At 40.7% G+C, this 3325-nt stretch overlaps 1 long non-coding RNA gene across 1 annotated transcript; it reads left to right on the top strand.

The window, feature by feature from the left end:
- Positions 1–769: 769 nt before the first annotated feature.
- LOC143421333 (uncharacterized) lies at positions 770–2221 on the top strand. Its single transcript, XR_013100966.1, has 3 exons — positions 770–1041; positions 1382–1863; positions 1983–2221. It is a non-coding gene; the product is annotated as an uncharacterized LOC143421333 (long non-coding RNA).
- The last annotated feature ends 1104 nt before the right edge of the window (positions 2222–3325 follow it).

The raw sequence follows: 3325 nt of genomic DNA, 5'->3' as shown, positions 1-3325 counted from the left end.
TATTATTGCATATGTATGGATGTGTGTGCTTGATCAGTTAAAGTCTTTATTATGGAGTCTGACAGCAGTGGGGAGGAAAGACCTGCGAAATCTCTCCGTCCCACACCGTGGGTGCCGCAGTCTCCCACTGAAGGAGCTGCTCAGTGCTGTCACAGTCTGCTGCATGGGGTGGGAGATGTTGTCCAACAGGGATGACAGCTTAGCCGCCGTTCTCCTGTCACTCACCACCTCCACTGGGTCCAGAGGGCATCCTAGAACAGAGCTGGCCCTTCGGATCACCCTGTTCAGTCTCTTCCTGTCCCCAGCAGAGATGCTGCCACCCCAGCAGACCACGCCATAAAAGATAGCAGAAGCCACAACAGAGTCATAGAATTTCTTCAGGAGTGGGCCCTCCACTCCAAACGACCTGAGTCTCCGCAGCAGGTACAGCCTGCTCTGCCCTTTCCTGTAGAGGGCGTCTGAGTTATGAGTCCAGTCCAGTCTATTGTTCAGATGAACACCAAGGTACCTGTAGCTGTCCACAGCCTCAATGTCCATACCTTGGATGTTCAGTGGTTGCAGTGGAGAATGCTTGTGCCTGCGGAAGTCTACCACCAGTTCCTTGGTTTTACTGGCGTTGATCTGGAGGTAGTTCAGCTGGCACCAGTCCACAAAGTCTTGGGTCAGACCTCTGTACTCCTTGTCGTCCCCATCAGTGATGAGGCCAATAGAAACATGTCTCACAAATTAAAGTGTCTTGTAAAATATTTGTGGGTTTTTTTTCAAGGATTTTCTTCCCAAATCTATTACATGTCAACTGTAAATTGTTATTTCTGCTAAAACCTTAACTTAAATGTGTATATGGTGTTTATCTGTTTCTCTCTCTGTTTTAGATGCACTTATTAATCTGGAATTCGGGCTTAAAGCCAGAATTGCAGGAATGCAACACGTGTTGCAGAGGACTCTTTCACTGCCCTCTGTGCCCCACTTTCAGCCCTACTGTCAGGGCAAAGATTGAGGAGCATCTAAGTGTGCATATAAAAAATGCTTTGCCTTTCAAAGGTATGTTTGTATTAAATATACTTTATAGTTATAAATATGCACTTTTTTAAGCACTTCTGCAGTATCTTTGTTGACTTAAAAGTTGCTGTTGATATTGTACAGTTCAGTTCATTCATCTGCAACAAAAATAGTGTTTTTATAAAATATATTTTTATTTACTTTTCACCACTTTCCTAGACATAACTTTTGTGATCCATACCATTTTGCTTTCATTATTGAGGTTGGCTTGGATGTTTTTGTTAACATGTACAATCTGATTGTTAGACAAATTGTTTGCATTCTATACAACTACATTTAAATTACATCTGTTTGTTTGTTTGTTTGTTTTTTTCTCTTACAGATAAAATGATATGCCGGTGCAGGCTGCCTTGTAGGACAACAGGACACTTTCACTGCCCTGTCTGTAATCTTACAATCATACGGCGTGGGGATATGGCAAGGCATTTATTGTCTTGTCAGCATTCTTCAATACCAAGTCAGCCACCATTATCAGGACTGCTCCCCGCTGAACTCTCCGAGGAGACCCGTATTCCTCCGGCAGTACTCTTCGAGGAGCCCCGTCTCCCCCCCAAGGTTTTGTCTTTGGGATCTGAACCATTTTCTGAGTCTTTGTTAGAACATTCATATGCTCTACCCTCTGTGTTCAATAAAACTGCAGCTGATGGAAAGTCCATGAAAATGACATGCCCTCACTGTGGCCTTGCTCTTCGTAGCTCTGGCAAGCTATTTGCACACTGGAGAGAGGAAGCCAAAGCTGTGCTTGAAGGACAACACATGCCCATTTTCAGACTGAAAAAGCGCAAGTTCCAGGAAGTCAGTCAGGTCAGTATTCACTTTAAACAGTAGTGTAATTACATGGTTAGTGACATTTGAATAACTGTTAAAAAACTGTTCTGCAACAGAGAAATAACTATGTTTTCATCCCCATTTGCCTGACACAGGAGCCAGCAGTTGTTGAAGATCTGCGTCCTGCTGTGCACTGGGTTGTCCAAAATAAGGCACTTTTCCGTGGACATGTAACAATGCCCAAATATCTGTCCTTAAATCAAGAGGACCAGCAGAGGGTCTTAATAGACATGTCAGAGGAAGAAGACACTGGAGCAAGGGACTTGTTCCTCTTTGTTTTTCAGTTTGCAGAGGACATGGAGCTCTTTTTGAAAGCATGTGCTGATGAGCAGGGGCTAAGGGTCAGCGCTATGTTTGACATGTAATGGACAAATGAAGGCACTGGCTGTCTTTGTTTGTTTGTTTAATATGTTGTTGTTGTTTTTTGTTTTGTTTTTTGCGTAGTACAAAATTCCAATTAAACTTATTTCAAAATGTTGTTCACTTTATTCTGTGTCCATACTTATAATAAAGGATTACAGTGTAACAGCATTAAATGTAAATGTAACAGCATTTTTTTTAAACTTGTAATTTCAAAATAAAAAGCTTATTGTTGATATTAATAGTAAAGAATTGTAATCAATAATATTTTTATACATTTTAAACATTAACACTCTGGGCTCTATCCTGGCCATTTGTGGACACTTCACTTGTTCTTTTTTTTGACTACTGCACTGCAGTGGACCAAAAGAATGACACGGGTTTGATCTTAAGGATCTAATAGTTGTGTGTGTTGTGCATGACATTGCCACACAAATATGTATTTGCAAGATAGAGTAGAATAAATTATGACGCATGAAATATTACATAGGCTGCAGTGAATTTCTGTTGATACAGACTGTTGAGCTTTGAGTTTCCCAGTCAAACTTAGCTTTGAAGCACATGCTAAAAACACTTTTACTCTTGTACATTTCATAACAAGACACCATAGCGGAAATATTAACAAAATATATATTATTAAAAAATTCAAAGCTGCACATACAGCAACAAACACCGTTAGTAAATGTGTCCTGGAGTTTATGCAGGTGCAGAAAGTGCTGCTGCTGTAAGTCAGCCTAACAGCTTCCAGATCACTTATTTTTCTGGAAAGATGGTAGGAAGGGCATCACTGCTCATTTCTACAGTCTCCCAGATCTTGGAATACAATCCGTTTGTACCATAAAACCACTTCGCATACTAGGAGTCCACTAAAACCTATAAAGAGAGTGATCCTGGAAGAAATGGGGCACACACTAGTGACCTCAACAATTGCAAGACAGCCTTTTCCCCGATGCTCAGATGGGGGAAAAAAAACGAAGTTTCATGAAAACATTAGGACTTTATCACCGTTTTATCTGAAAAGTTAATGGTAATATATAACCTAACTGGCTATAAAGAGTAAAAAATTTAGATACAATTT

The sequence above is a fragment of the Maylandia zebra genome, linkage group LG12 (genome assembly GCF_041146795.1).
Source record: "Maylandia zebra isolate NMK-2024a linkage group LG12, Mzebra_GT3a, whole genome shotgun sequence".
NCBI lineage: Eukaryota > Metazoa > Chordata > Actinopteri > Cichliformes > Cichlidae > Maylandia > Maylandia zebra.
This window is presented reverse-complemented; position numbering and strand designations above follow the sequence as displayed.